This window comes from Hermetia illucens, chromosome 4 (assembly GCF_905115235.1).
Source record: "Hermetia illucens chromosome 4, iHerIll2.2.curated.20191125, whole genome shotgun sequence".
In the NCBI taxonomy this organism is placed as follows: Eukaryota; Metazoa; Arthropoda; class Insecta; order Diptera; family Stratiomyidae; genus Hermetia; species Hermetia illucens.
Window position 1 is genome coordinate 80,601,289 of NC_051852.1, and position 16,109 is coordinate 80,617,397.

The window sequence follows — 16,109 nt, forward strand, 5'->3', positions numbered from 1 at the left end:
CTCTTCCTGGGCCCAGAGTTCATTCGGGGGCCCGAAGTAGAGAAACTTTATCAAAATTTGGTCAATTACACAATGTTGGTGCACCACACGATTTTCACCACGAAACCGGTTTCTCTTCCTAAGGCAGCAAAGTGTATTATGTCATTGATACTGGTTACGTTGCCTTATGTTATGCCACGCTACATTATGCAAATTGTGGGACTGAATATTGCTACAAGCAAAACCACGGTTCTTAGTTGATAAGTCATCACACACTTCCTATCTGTGTCGACGGACGTAATATTGACAGCATTGATCCATTTGCGGATAGACAGCCAGACATCGAATCGATTCGAATAAGGTTTTGCTTCACACAAAACCTTAGAAATATCCATTTATAAGAAATTTTATGTAGTTTCCGAAAATGGTATCAAATCGGGTATTAAATGATGTGGGAAATTGTAATTGTGAACATGAGGTTAGCTTTCACGGAAATGTACGTAAAAATAATGCACTTGTGGAAAATTTAGGATTTATGCAATAAATCGGAGAAAACGTAATTCTATAATAATATGGAGCAAATTTACTCAAATGTTGGAGTTTTAAATGCGAACAATGGAAAATGAACTAGAACTGCCATATTTAAGTGAATTTGCTCCAGATGAAGACCACGTTTTCTCGCATTTAATGCGTGCGGTACCGTCATTTGAAAGTTAATATAATGAGATAACTTTCATCAACTCCGGAGTTTTGTCTGTTTAAAGTACTGTTACAATAATGCACCTTTTGGGAAGGTCAAGTTTTGACACTATTCACGAAAATCACTATAACTCCGTAACAGTAAAAGATAGATTGCCCATTCCATTCCCATTTTCATCAAATAAGTGGTACTATCCACCATTAAAATTTGTATAATCATAAACTTATATATTTTTAGCATGAATCCATGAATTAGGAATTGCCCATCGAAATTGCTAAAAGGTAGCAAAAATCCACATCGACAATGCGATTTTCCGTTTGCTTGTTGAATATGACCAGGAAGTTTTCATAAAAGGCGGAATAATCAAGCATATCTTCTTTAATGTAGGTGTTATATAATTCGTTTTTAATTTGTTTGGTTTCCACTATTTAAGGTGGTATGCATTTATTGAAATACATCAGGTTCCTTCGCTTGTAATGGGCGTGAGCTGATGGTCACCAACTCGATCCCACTGATAACTAACCATTTTTTAAAAGTTAAGACTCCGCAATCTCACAGAAAATATCTCACACAATGGTCGTAATAAATATATAGTAGATTAAGGGAGATTTGCCTGAACTGTATCTGGTAGTGAGTTTTCAAAAACCTAGTTTGTTTTCAAAATTAAATAAAAAACTTTAAATTAAATTTAATTGAAATGTTTTCTACTTTCAGGCCACCTTTTACACAATATCCGTTGCGAAGGTAAGTTATACATAAACTTCTTTTATCCATTTTTTAAGGTTTTGTGTAAACACAAAAAATCGATTGACCGAGACCGTTGCAGCGATTGACACCAAATTTGGTAGAAAGCTGGGAACTATGGACGCTCACGCATACAAAGGAGTTACATCCTTTTACGACGAATTTAAGGGGGGTCCCCATATATGCAAAAGGGGGGTATACATTTTTTTTCATCAAATATGGTCATGGGGAGTTTCAAATTAAAGTTCTCGGTTAGTACTTTTCGAAGCCGGTGTTAGTTTTGACATTTGTTGCAAAGGCGGGAGTGCGGGGGGTTGAAAGTGGTCATTCCTTTAAGGGGGCCATTCCCAGAAACTACCAAACCGAAAAATCTGAAAAAAATCAGGAGGCTGCCACTATATAGTGCCTGGGCTCCGAAATACCTTCCATGCCGATATCTGTTCGAATAAAGTTAATAATAGTACATTACTATAGTTTTTAGTAATAGGCTACAAAACCCCCTTAAGTTCATGCTAGCACCACGAAATTTCGCAACAATATAGGGTATCACATAGAGCTCCAAGTTTGGTGGAAATCGCACTATTACTAACACGTCAAAGTTGTCGCTTTTTTGCAAATTCAAGACTATGAATGTCAATATCATCGGAAAGTGGATATTCTCACATAATATATTCATATATTACGTGCTACGTACTAAGAAATACACAAAACCTTTCGTAGCTTCGGGTTTCCCGATTTGTTTACTCATTCAGGACTTTTACCACATATACAGTATGACAAAAATAAGTCAATACTGTTTGGAAAGATCCTATCATTACAGCACATGTGTTGAAATTAACAGAAAAGTTGATTTATTCTCGTATTCCATAATGTGAGAGTAATCCATTCGGTTTACAATTGGGCCATCTTTTCTCTCCCTCTTCTTCTCAAAAGGGTTACCTTGTACCACATTGACTTAATTTTGGACCAAGTCAGAAACTGTTCTTAAGAATCTTATTTTTCCGCTATTATAATGGGCAAAAACTTTGTATAGTCATTATTTTTGGGGAATTGTGGGAAAAAAATGTGTAATTAAAATTATTAATAATTTAAATCCGACTAAACTGTCCTAAATTTCCACGCCAAATAGGCGAGCTCAAAACAGACTACGCACGCACGAATTTACGCGCTGAGCTATCGTGTTTTTGGGCAGCTATTCTTTTCTGGTAGAGTAGAAAGGACTAAAGAAACTACTGCATTTGTAAACACCTACATTAGTGACGGACGTTTCAAAGAACATTGAACGACGTTTTGTGAAGAAGTAGAAACTGCAAGTTCTTAAAAAGCGGACTGTGGAAAAGTACAAATCATGAACCACTTGGGATTGGAATTCGATAAGTTAAAATTTTTACTTTGTTTGCTTTGTTGTTTCTATTGGTTGTTAGATAATCTGGTTCGATAAGATCAAAATAAATTGAGCAAGGCAGCGAGATCCTTTAATCTGAGGGTATATTACCTCAAGCAGAATCGAACTACTTATAGATGGGGTAATTCGTAATTAGTATTATTTGCGCCGTCTTGCCGATAATCTTCGCGTGCAGTCATATTTCAACGTGATAATGATCCTAATTACGCAGCAACAATCGTGAAGGAATGGATCAGCAGCCAAGAATTTGAAGTGGTGGCTAGAAATCAACCAATCAATAAACATCTCAAGAAGAAAATACAAAAATGAATCAATGATATTTGGTCTTCTTTGAATGTATGTACTTCTTAACTTGTTTCTAAAATTATTAATTTTTATTTAATTTTTTGATACTAATGAATTGCAGTTCAAGAAAACAAAAAAATCTTCTTCGGTAATCGAATAGTTAATTGAGATTTTTTCATTTTCATATGACATTGAGTCATTATTGCACCATACTGTATGTTTACAACTTCATATTTCCCCCTATATGAAGAAGGAGAAGGAGAAGCTGAACGCTTTCGGTATGAACTTTGGGTACACGTGTGAATTTCCATCTGTACGCAGTTGAAGATTCAAAATATCTTTTACAAAGTAACCAATTGTCATTTTCCTTGATTTTATCTCACATTCGTTAAAGATAATGCTGGGATCCACAAGTCGCGAAATAATCCACACTAACTGGTCCGGACTTGCGAATATATATATATATATATCTTGCGAATATATATATATATCTTGCGAATATATATATATATGGCGTACCAGGTTTATCCTCACCTGAGTTGCAAACGCAGAGCTGCATGCGACCAGGCGCGTGTCATGGGTTGCGCATAATGGCATGACCCACCGGGTCAGCTACGAATATCGCAAGTTAATCTTGTAAATAAGTAGCCGCGGCAAGCAGAACGTTTCCCTTTGTGTTCGTCCTCCCTTACAGATTCTTCCCGTTCAGGGGGAGTAAACCTCCTTAACAAATCCGTAATCCGGAGTGAAGGGATCGACGCGCCTATCGGATGAATTGCAGTGACGTTACACTGTATTTCAGCGGCTCCCCTCCAAATACCTTCCCTACCTTTGGAGGTAACCATGGGACATTGCAACATTGGGGTTGGGGCAAATATTTCAAATTCTTTTAATGGGACCCCAGGGACACGAAGACAGTACTCAACACGGTTAAGGGTCGCTCAACAACACCAGAGCGGCTGTTCGCCCTTGGATGTTTTGGCGGTTATGCCGTCAACCACCAGGGACGGGAGACCTAGGCGTCGTATGGTTTGGACGAACCAACTCAACGAATTTATCGTCCGCGCCTATTACTGTGTCACGGATTTGGAACGGAATCCATCAGGGTACAGACATCGACTACATGACGCGTTCATAACCCACTTCCCGGAACTAAGTCATGTTCCGGAGCAGAACGTTGTCAATCAATACCGGGTGATAGTGAATAACAACCGAGTTGCCTTACCAACTAGGCAACAAATCTTCCAAGAGGTTTCACTTGAGCTCGGGCTGGAGTCATCAAATTACTGGACTAGTCAAAGGAGTAACACAAGTAGTCCACCTGTAAGGTGCTCCATGAATCCAGTAGTCAGGAGAAGCTTAGTAACTGGGGATGTCGACCCAATTTATAATGAGGCTTTGACCGCATTCCAGGTCGCATTCACAGAGTATGCTGAGATTCTCCCAGACGCTAGGCCAAAGATCCCAAAACTGAAGTTTACTTCGGCAACTATTAACATCATTGCTGCCTTTGACAGAATTTAGGCTGATCGTTTGGCTAGCGAGATTACTGCTACAGAGGTTCACAGCCTGATCTACGTTGCAGTTGCCCCGGTTATTCGTCTCCATAATCAACATCTTAGAGCGAATAACAGAGGTATGCGCAGAAGGACTTTACCATTCTGGGTGTTTAGACTCAACAAAAGAGTCGAAAAGTTGAGAAAGGAGATTGGTCGTGTCACGCAAGCACTCCTTGGAGATCCATCACCAAGAGTGCACAGATGCGTTGCGAACATCATTGGAAACTACCTTCTGTCCAATGATATGCCAATCGAAGAAATCCTCGAGGTGCTGAAGCAGAAACTTGCGGTATGCTCCAATCGCATCCGTAGGTATCAAAAAACCTTTCAACGAAGGACAGACAACACCTTGTTCTTCCAGAACCAGCGGGGATTCTACAAAAATCTCACCAACTCAGATATGGAAAGTAACCTCGATCTGGATCAGGCAGAAGACTTCTGGAGAAGTGTTTGGAGCGAATCCAGCCGTTGCAATTTAGAAGAAGCGTGGCTCCCACACCTTATGCGTTCATGCGAGGCCCTCCGCGAAATGACCATGCCTGACGTAACTGAAGTCGACGTTGAAGCAACCCTTAACAAGGCAGGTAACTGGAAGACGCCAGAAGTTGACAAGATTCACAACTTCTGGCTGAAGCGGTTCAAGAGCACTCACAGGATATTGGCAAATCAATTTAATCAGATGATTGCCGATCCTGATTTACTTCCACCATTTTTCACCAAGGGGATAACTTTCCTCATCCCCAAGGAACAGGGTGCCTCTTGCCCTTCAAAATGTCGACCAATTACTTGTCTTCCTACCATCTACAAGGTCTTCACTTCAGTTCTGTGCGCGAACATCTCAAAACATCTTGATGTTCATAAATTGATAGCTGAGGAGCAAAAAGGATGCGCAAAAGGCTGCCGAGGCTGTAAAGAACAGCTTATAATCGATACGGTAGCTGTAAAGCAGGCTGTCCATCAGAAACGAAATATCTCGACAGCCTACATCGATTATAAATCAGCCTTTGACTCCATATCACATTCGTGGTTACTACAAGTGTTACGCTTGTATAAAATCAACCCGAATGTCGTTCTTCTTCTGAGAACAGTAATGAAGAATTGGAGCACGAAGCTATCGGTATCCTCACAAACATCAGGAGAGATACCAATCAGGCGTGGCATTTTCCAAGGCGACTCTCTAAGCCCACTGTGGTTTTGTTTGGCTTTGAATCCGCTATCCCATCTTTTTGCAGAAAGTCAAGCATGGCATATTGTCGAAATGTACATTAAGCCATTTAATGTACATTGACGACATCAAATTGTATGCCAAAGACGAAAACCAACTTCGCTCCTTGCTGGACATCACCATCCAGTTCAGCAGGGATATCGGCATGCAGTTGGGTTTGGAAAAATGTCGCATAAAAACAATTGTTCGGGGAAAACACACCGACAACGAAGGATACAGCCAAAATAACATTCGAATTGAGGGTATGGATTCGGACGACGTCTACAAATACCTCGGCATATTGCAAGCAACAACACCTGCTGTGGCAATAATCAAATCTAAGTTGCTGGGGGAATTTTAACGGCGTCTGGATCTTGTCCTTAAAACGGAGCTGTACGGGAAAAATAAAATCATGGCAATCAACACCTTCGCCATTCTCGTCCTTCTATACACTTTCGGTGTGATACAATGGAGTAATACTGATTTAGAATCTGTCAATAGACGGGTAAGGGTAGTTCTTGCAAACAACAACATGCACAATAGAGCTGCCGAAAAATTGAGGCTCACTATCCCACGTCATCAGAGAGGAAGGGGGGTACTTGATTTAAAAACGTTGCACTACAATCAAGTGCATTCTCTTCGTGAGTTTTTCTATGAGAAACAATCCTCTAGCCAAACACATCAGGCTACCGTCATGGCAGATAATAAATTATCTCCTTTGAACTTGAGAAGCAGAAAATGGGATCCCGTGTCGAATGTTACTTCAGTCCAACAGAAGATCGACATGTGGAAAGAGAAACCCATTCACGGAGGTCATATAAAAAATTTGTTTGTTGGTTGACAAATAGTGTACTTTTTTATGAGACCGAAGCATTTCTAACTTCAATTCAGGATGCTTCACTCTCAACAGAAAATGATAAACGGTTCATTCTTCACGACTCCAGTTGTAGGTTATGCAACTGTGAAGAGGAGACCATCCAGCACATAACATCTGCGTGTAGGATGTTGAGCAGTACCGAGTGCACCAATCGTCAACTCCGTCTGCAAGATTCTCCATCAAAACCTTGCGTTGAAGTATAACTTAGTGGCAACCTGCCATCCTTACTATAAGTATACTCCGCAGAGAATCTTGGAAAATGATCGGGTCAAACTACTGTGGGATCACACTATTGCCACCGACCACAGTGTTAATCATAACAGACCCGATCTAGTTCTGCTTCTGAAGGAAGAACGAGCGTGCTTTATAATCGATGTAGCCGTACCGTTGGACCGGAACACTGTTGAAAAACAGCACGAAAAAATGCGGAACTACGGCCCCTTGGCAGACGATATGAAGCAGACTTGGAGACTACAAAAGATCGAAGTAGTCCCAGTGGTAATTTCAGCGACGGGATTAGTCCCGCAGAACTTACATAAAGCGCTGAAAACTCTCGTTCTTAGGGCTGGACTATACATGGAGATGCAAAAAGCGGTTATCCTTGCAACCTGTGCTATAGTCCGAAGAGTTTTGTCCGGTAGCAATCTGACCTAATGGGTTTCAGTCTTGATCCGCATTGTCTTCGATATAAGATCCATGTCTCTGTAGTGTAGAACCACCGCGTCATTGGCTGAAGTGTTTGCGACAATCGGGATGTAGTAATACATTTTCGCATGGTCGCACACACTTTAAACGCATCATCGCTGTGATGCGGGTCTTTGGATGTTGCCTTCAACCCATCCTTAGGTTGGTCGCTCCTCGGTCCGGTTGGGCGGGAAGAGGGTCCGTGGGCTTTTTTAACTATATATATATACATATATACATCATGGGCACTAAATCGCATGTAGATACTGCTAGATGTTTAGAGCCCATGATGTGTACGTGTCCATCCCGGCCGGAATATAAATTTCTACGAAAAAAGTTGTAAGAGGAGACCCCGCAAACACACCCCAGACCAGTATAGTTTTCACTCTGTGCCGCGTTTTTTACATAACTTCAACTCTGGGCCCAGATTTTCTCTCTACGGGCGTGATTATCTGCCTTCCTGCTCACCGAATCTATGTTTTCGCATGTTTACCGGACATAAATCTAATGGAAAACCTGCAAGCAGTATCGTTCGTCGGTGTCATAATGTTAGTGATCTTAAGGCAGCGTAGAATACTACAGAAATTCCATCAATAAATTGCAAAAAAAACAATTTATTCAATGGGAATGACAGCTAATGGCAGTGGTTTCATGATGAAGATACTACTCAAGCAAGAAGACGACACACAGGACGTGAAACTCAAAGAAAAAGGAAGCCAAAAATGAATTATCTGATTTGAGACCAAATCAAGATTGCATGTTTCTATAACACTTCTGTTTGTGCGAATCCACGTAATCAAGCAACCAGTTACAAACAAACGATAGGTAATTGATATCATTCGCATCGCCACCTTCTACGATTGATTTTGGAAACAAACTGGAAAATTTCTATAAAAAATGTAGTCACGTACACTAACACAAATGAGAATCAATACCAATGTGATGTGCAGAATGCAACTGAAAAGTCCTGTGCACCGAACACTATCTTTTTTGACCTGTGAAAACTCAAGGCTTACTCTATCTCTCCCCAAAACGAAAAAAATACAACCTTTAATATACACCGTATTATACCAAAATAATATTGGTCTGCTACAGCTTTGTTAATAAAAGTTGGATTTTCGGAAAAACACTATAATGCATACTTCTAGGATGAAGTCAATGGAGTCTCCTAAAATCTAGTAATGCACGATTATTAGCTTTGGTTGAGCAGGTATCGTTATAGGATTTATTTTGGAGCTTCGATTTCATGAAAGTCCATCGTCATGATCATTTTCTGATCTTTTGGTTGGATGGGTTATGGGGACAAGGCATCTTTGACTTCATGGTTCGTAGACCTTGGATCACAAGCCCTTCATTTTCAATCGATATTAAAAGTTTAGACAGTTCTATGAACCCTTTCGTTTTATACCCACTATGACTACCGCCTGATAAAAAATTGTACATCCCCTTTTGTATCTTAGAAGGCAACAACTATTTTGACAAGCTTCTTTAAATGGAAATGCAATTTGAAAGCAATACTGATAACTGCAAAAGGACGAACTGTAAATAACGGTCTAAGACAAGAGAATGGCTTTCAAGGCATCATTTCAACCGAAACCTAGGAAAAGTGATTCGCGGCGTTCAAATTCTGGTCTACATATGCTGATGATATCCTCTTCAAAATCCTAGCCTACATATGCTGATCATATGTAATGGAAAGAACATCTTGTTCAGCCTTTATTCAGGTCGAGTAGGCAGTGCGGGTATCTTCGGCTGCAAATTAATCAAGACGAAACGAACTAAATGGTGGTAATGCCAGGACCATTACCAAAAACAGTCAAGAAAGAAGACTACAGCTTTGAAGGTGTACAGCATTTCTCTCTGCATTGTAGACCAAGGATGCATCACAAAATCTGTGATGAAGCGGTGACGTGGGCCAAGACATCAAGCAGCTGCTAGGGGTATCAATTTGCCAGACTTCGACCTGTTCCTTACTAAAATAGACCTAACATCGAACACCGTGTGTAATTGTGCTGTTGATGAAATGATAAAGCAGGAACATCGAATATATGTAAAAACAACATATAGCAGGGATTAGTGGAGGCTATGTTTCATTCTACGAATTATGAGGCGATTTCACAGTCTTCAGAATCGAGTCTACGTAAGCCGTTACTTTATTGGAAGAGACAGACAGAGAAACAAGATGGTAGTCTGCTTTATCTGGGAATGTCGAATTTGTCTCTACAAGAATAATAGGCTTATGAGGGAACACCGTTGGTATTTTTAATGAATACAAAAGCTATAGTGAATACCTTCTATATTTTATGAAGAAAAATTCCATCAATTATCCTCAGTTTCTAGGCGTATTATTTTCGACGAAATTCTTATTTATTATGATAATTGCAATTAAAATGATTTTACGGTAATTATATTTTCAGGCAGTTCGAACGACCTTTAAGGCTAGATAGAATATGAGAATGAAGCTCTATCTGTTTGATACTGCTTCTTGCCAAGTGAAAAGATGAATCCCTTATGTCCTTACTACATCCTTTCATCACATTTCTTTAAAGAATATATAAAAAATTCCATAAGTAAATTCAATCTCCTTTTTAGGTGAGAGCAGGTGCAGATGCCCATGAAGTGCTAATAGAGCATTCTTTTGAACGTCAATAACAAATACAGAAAATCGCCCTTCTCTCGTCAGTTTTAAGAGGAATAAGAATTGGTAGTAAGGCATATAATTTTGAATGAAATTTTTAAATAGAAGTAAACTAGTTATCATCTGTTGGATAATTTGCGACCATAACACCACATTAAATTCTGTAATTTCGTTAGCTTTTGCGAACAATTAAAACATTATTTCCTAAAGGTGTACAACACATGGGCCGAATTATAAGACAACTAGCGGATCCCGAAGTGCTCCGCTACGCACGAATACTACTTTTTGTTAGATGAAATGCATATTTTTTTTTTAATTCAATTTAAAGCATTAGTGTAGACATATTTGGTGCTCCACTCTGGAGCATGTTACGTATAATTGCCCATGAAAAAAGCACGGTTCCTCCAAATTCACACCACACACTTGAAGCGTTTTTTCTTGAGCTTTATTAACGGCCTTAGCAAAGGGCAAACGGACGGGAAATTGGGGCCGTTTGAATTAAAATGGCATCTCTGTAGATATTAATGGAGGGCGGAAATTGTTGCTTCGACCAAATTTGAGATTAATATTTTCATCGAAAGTCTCGATAAATTGTAAACTTGTAACAATCTCGGGCAAGCGGAATGCTGCCAAGCATTTAGGCTCGGACGATCCTACCTACTTAAAAACTAAAAGGGGCACTGATGGTGGTGGCCGGTGGTAGGTCAGTGGGAGAATCCGTCCAGTACTCCCCGCAACATCGAGCATGTATGCAGAATGGTGTACTTCTGCATGGTTTGAACCAGACTGTGCGAAAGTCCCAGGACATCAAGGGAAGCCGTGAGGGATTTAGGTACAATACCTGTAGCTGACAATATTATGGGAACTACAACCACCCGCTCGAGACGCCAAATTTCTTTGATTTCCCGAGCCAATGGCTCATAGTTCACCTTTTTCTCCACGTATTTCCGTTCAATGTTCCTATTATGGGGGATAGCAACATCAATAATATACGCGAAGCGACCCGTCTTGTCAACTAACAGTACGTCAGGCTTGTTGTGTGCGGTATGGCGATCAGTCAGAACTTGCCGGTCCCAATACATGCTGTAAGCAGAACTATCAAGTACTGCTTGCGGCTCATATCGGTAAACCGGACATGTTCCCGTGATCAGCCCATGCTTATATGCATTATTATTATTATTATAGATAGATGACGATCCTTTCGCTAGTGTGATATTAACGATATCGCACTGAGGAATTTTTTTGCTCTTTATTTATAACTAGTTTTAAGTTGATGAAAAATGAAGAGGCTGGATTTCCGCATTCAAAATCCCCTTCTGATCATCAATGTAATTGATTGGAGATTGGGTCGCTCCCACTAACATGGAAACATAAACCATTTTAACAAATCTGGCGCAATATCACCGTTTGAGCCGTGAAATGAAAAATATACGCTTTCAATATTAACATTAACTGCAACAAAAGCAAATACGATCTGCGCTTCGCGGTGTCACAATGGACGGCCACAAACCCGTACATAAGACTTGGCATAAGGGAAGCCTTGCTTCCTAGGAGAGCGGCAAATACAAGTGAAAGTTTAACCATGCTGGAATCCTACAAAGTTCTGTCCTCTCCCCAAACCTTTCCTCCTTTATAAACAACAATTTATTCGAACACCAGGCACAGGTCGGTTTAATTTTTTGGACCAATACCAAGGAAATGGATATACTCCGCCACTACTGTACCGGCGTACTCAAATAGGACGATAGTACGAGTACTCAAACATTCTTACGTAAAAAATCCATAAAACCTTTCATACCTGAAACACCGAGCTTTCAGGTTTCCAGCCATCCAACAGCAACTTAAATTGTCTTAATTTGATTTCTATAGTTGACCCTAAAATTAACTGGGATTCCGCATATGTTAAGGAAGCATTGGGTGAAAAGTAAAAAAAAAAACCAACAATTTTTCCTGGGCCAGGCTCCCAACTCCAAAATTGTTCATATTTTGTTTAGTTCTATTAGGATTCTTGAGCTAACGCTTTCCGTTCCGAAATTCATGAAATTGATGGCCTGTTACTCATGTTGTAGTTGTATTAACGTGCTTCTAAAGCAATTTTTTATTTAAAGTTTCCTCGTTAAAATGCAGTTAATGATGTCGGTGGCGATATTGAAAGAAAGTAAACAAGTAGTAAATGGAGTAACTATGATAAAGATCGAGGTAATCACTATAAACACGGCAATCATTGCATTCAAATACTGTTCACGATTCACTCAATCTTACATTCCGTCAATAGAATTGACCTCTATTCAAGAGCCGGACAATAAAATAACTAGGTTTATGTGCAGAAATGAAAGGTAATATAACCGGGGTTGAATCAAACAAATAGAATTCAGTGTCCCAGATAATTTATTCAATCCAGGTAGTTGTAAATCTATTAGGAGTTCTTGAGAAACGGGATAAGTTCCCATTGAGGTACCGTTTAAGTACATTCAAAGTATTCCCTACTTGTCTTAAAAACGATAAAAGGGGTAGAATGTATGGGCTAGCAACCTGGAAATTTGAGAATTACCAAGCTGTCAACTTGGCGGCAATATCTCTGAATGGTCACCTATCTCACGACTTTGACCTTTGGCTATCAAAAACGGTTTGTGATTGGTTCCTCAAATGTGTGCATACTCCTCAAAAACGTTGTCGAAGACCACCAGAATGCTCATTATCTTCAACTGGATATTTTGGAAATTAAATTGTGGGACTTTGGAGAGTAGCCCACTCCCTTTGAAGCACTGTGCTTTTGTATTCTGGAAAGAATCCGGTAGAATCCTATTTCGCTCTGCTTCTAAGGGCTATTGCAAGGCTAGGAGCCGATTGCTGATAGGATACTGGCTGCGGGGTTTCGGTCCAGATCAAGGAGCATCACAACTGTTCACTGCTAAACATTAATGGAGACTCCCGAGGTTTGTAGATTTGTCCATTTTTCACCGCCTACAAAAGTAGTATTATTGATCGCTTTTCTTCGCTTACGCGTCGCCATTGCATCTGTTCGCAGGCGGACAGAGCTTCTTCCTCTACTAAATTCAATACAAATCGTCTCTGCGACCCGACTTAACAGGGGAATTTTTTTTTGCTGTGCAAACGACACAAACTCTCGACAATGCGTTTGAGAATATTAATGAATGCTTAGTCTCCATCAAAGGCGACTTTATCTTCGGTGCGAGTGAAGTCGTTGATATGTTTCAAAAGGACACCACAAGATCTAGCTGACTGCAGAAACTTGGAGGCGAACCGATGGATATAAATAACGAGCTTCTTTATCATGAAAAAGTACCAAAAAGGCAACGGCAAAATCAAGGTTCTCAATTTGGTCTGTCATTGCACTTTAACGTTGTTTCTTTCGAAATTAGCACCGATGTGGCTTGACCTGCTTCTCGGAAAATCATGGGATGCGTTGAAGCATATTGCATCCACAACGATGGTGCGTAAGTTTGGTTCACGTGCTATGCAGGTTTATGTTAATCCGCAACCAATCTAGCTACGCTCTTGTTGGTAACAAAATAATTAATTCCTTTAGAAAGGTAATGCTAAGTGAAAATTTAATGGAATATATATTCATATCGGTTTTATGATAATAATAATAGATTGTACAACCTTGAAGTGTTTTAAAGCACATCATGTCTAGAGAATACACTAGGAGGTAACGTGGCGAACGTTATACTGGCCCCACTGAGTCAACAGATGATCGACACGTGGCATTCCATGAAAATCCTATTGTCATTGAATTATAAAGTTTTACCAGCTGAGAATCAATCATTTTCTCTATTGAATATCAACAAAAACAAGCGATTCGTACACCATCAGCATATTCTATGTGAAATTAACATTATTACTTTTAGGGGTTTGTGGCCCTTGAGTGAAGACCACCACACTGTAACAAATCTTGCATGGTTTAGAGATAAAACAAGGAGCCCCCATTTTACTAGTTATTTTATTACAATATCTGTGATTGTCCATCATCATATCAAGCATGTTTACATTTAATTATCACCTTATCGGTGGCTGCGCAACTCATTCCTATCAGGACTTTATAAAAGTATTTGTGAAATTTGTGTAGTGTGATAGCCCAGAAATTACTCTTGTAAGCCGATCATATTGGATGATGTGTTCTGCCATGTAAGTGGATGTGTAAAATGTATTTATTACGGTAATCGCGGGGTTCTTTTTCGATTTTTTCCCTGTCGAGTTTTTCTGGCTGCCTGTTGACTTATCTGATGTACCTATCTGTCGGTCGCACGCACTTTATGTGAAAACAATTGGACCTATTGCCACGAATTTAAATGCGGTTGTTGGAAATATGGACAACTACGCGTGTGATCATATATTTTGCATCGATTTTGAGGGGAAATTTTCCGTATATATAATATGAGTGAAATTCTTCTTTCTTCTTCTTTTTTTACACCACAGATATGTCTGCTTAAATTTGATGGCTAATATGAGACCGCCGTGCTCCTGCCTACTTTCATGAAAAATTAATCGATCTGCTATTATCGCTTTTTAATATAAAGCGAAAATTCGCTGAGCACACCATCATCATTATACTCACAACCTTCCCTACCGGGAAAATAGACTAAACATTCAAAATGGTCGGATATGTCAATACACATCAGGAAAGCGCGTAAAACAAAACAAAATTATAAGAATTTATAACCACCAAACGCGATCCAAACATAACCAAAAAGCGCAACATCAGAAGTTAAACAAGAAGTTCTCCTTTCTACAAATGACTTTTATTTAGCATAGCAGGGTGATGATATAACTCTTGTGATAAGTATTGCTTTGTAATGATATAATATCACAATTTAAAATGCCCCAAACATCACCGAGTAATACTATTATTATAGCCATCCCTCTTCTTGGCACAAGTCATGGCGGCGCTTGTAGAAATCTGTTAGTATTACAATTCCCTGCTCTTTTGACTGGTTTTAGCGTGGAGAGATCGTTTCAGGTTTATGCATGATAACTGTGATTTAATACTGATCAAAACAATAGAAAGAAAATGTCGGTCCATTGGTCCAATACCGTCACCGCTTAGTATGTGATTGCGTTCGGTACATGAAACCGACTTTAGTACAGAAGTATTATATTATAGATTACACAAGTTTAGGCGGCTCGTTGTTGACATGTAAAAACATGTATTGTTTTTGACATGCAAAAACATCTTGCAATTGTACATAGACATTTTCACTTTTTTCTCTTCTTGTATGAATGTAATGTGTAACGTTGGTGATATAACATCACATGCGCACTTGAGATGATATTATTTTGTATCACCTATTTCAAGTGATGTGGTATTACATCACCTACTTAAGTGATGTTTCGCACATTTCTTGCGAATATGAAACTTTGACGTACAAAATTTCCGGGTAATTCGCACACCAAAAATGCTCACTCCTCAATTTTCGTTAGGAATTTATATGTTTTTACTCACTTTTACACACGCGTTTGTGCATAGGTCATCCACATAATCTCTTCTTTCTTATTGTTACTTTTTCCAAGAATAGAGTTAAACTCTGGGCCCCAATGAATCATTCACTAAAACCATTGGGTCAATAATACTTTTGGGGGTTTTGTAGCTTTTGGGAATATGGTTCATTGTATACAGGCAGATTCTTATGGTATCAATATGAAGAATTGAAGTGTAAATTCGCTGAGATAATTTCAAACTTTCAATAATCATTTCCATGCTTTCTAAGTATCATTGCGGAACTTGTTGCTTTCTGTTATGGCCTCTTCAGCTTTTAATTAGACTAAGTGCAAATTAGTTACTCATGTGTGATGTCACACATATTAAGACTCTCATGCATGTAACGACCCACTTGAGGACAAAGTGAAAATCAATCCAGTACACTTTGCGCTTTAAGTGAATGTACCCTGTAATTACATACTTAATGACTCCACGTTCACAAGGCCATTTCCATCCACTTCCTCCTTTGTACACATTTACTCTTAGAGATTTTCTAGTTTAAGAAGCGTAAATGTTTTCGTCATTTTCCCCTGC

The 16,109-nt window shown here is 39.3% G+C and overlaps 1 protein-coding gene across 12 annotated transcripts in view; it reads left to right on the forward strand.

The window, feature by feature from the left end:
* The window catches only part of LOC119656231 (sodium/hydrogen exchanger 3), a 187,045-nt gene that overhangs the window by 53,841 nt on the left and 117,095 nt on the right, over nt 1-16,109 (forward strand). For all 12 annotated transcript variants that reach the window (XM_038062636.1, XM_038062644.1, XM_038062637.1 and 9 more), the window contains exon 2: nt 1,394-1,423. The gene's annotated coding sequence lies outside the window, so the exon portion shown is untranslated. The remainder of the gene's footprint in view (nt 1-1,393; nt 1,424-16,109) is intronic.